Below are 883 nucleotides of genomic sequence, written 5' to 3' on the forward strand. Positions count from 1 at the left end.
AAAGAATTTATGAGTTGAGACAAGAGCACTGTAGTCCAATAACTGCTTAGAATTACTTAGCATGTGCAAAATCCTGGGATTAGATCTATGAGATAGAAACTGGTTAACTAGAAAATTGAACAGTCTGATTTTCAAGGTGTTTTTGTATAAGTGTCTTTAAATGCCAAATTTAGATTCTCCTACTGGGTGATTTGGCTCTGTTTCATAATAACTAAAATTCCAAGTCCTATGGGTTTTCCAATTATTAAGATCAATTAAAAAACTATACTTTTGTGATTAAAAAAATCTTCTTAGAATGCTTAAAATAAAACTATATTCATCCACAGATACAAATCATGTACTGTCCAAATGTGCAATTTTTTTAAGAAGTGGTGGGAGTATTTATCTGCAGCACCACTTTTCTATAGAACACACACTACATCACTCTTATATTTCCTGGTGGACATCTTTTCCCCATTCAGGCTTGATTTAAGTCAGAAGCCTGTAATGTGAAGCCATTCAGGAGAATCAGTGTTTATTTGTGTGTTTAGTTGGTGACACAGTCTTGAGAATTGTGCCATTTACTGCTTCAGCCTAATCAAACTTGCCATAGAAGATATTTATTTTACATGAATGCATGAAATAATTCTTCTGTAATAATAGAAATTTTGCCTTCTTAGAAATTTTCTATTCTAGTATATATAAATTTCTAAAGCAATAGTTAATGTAACCAATGGGAATGATCTCCTTAGAATAATAAATCAATTAGTATTGACTTGGCAATTAACTTGAGATGTTAACAAAATTAAATTTTAATATAGATTTAGAATAAAAATTTGAATGGATGATGACAGAAGGATACAAATGTAGCACACAAGCATTTGACAACCTGTGAATGTTCAAG

Source organism: Microtus ochrogaster, unplaced genomic scaffold (genome assembly GCF_000317375.1).
Source record: "Microtus ochrogaster isolate Prairie Vole_2 unplaced genomic scaffold, MicOch1.0 UNK2904, whole genome shotgun sequence".
NCBI classification, from domain to species: domain Eukaryota; kingdom Metazoa; phylum Chordata; class Mammalia; order Rodentia; family Cricetidae; genus Microtus; species Microtus ochrogaster.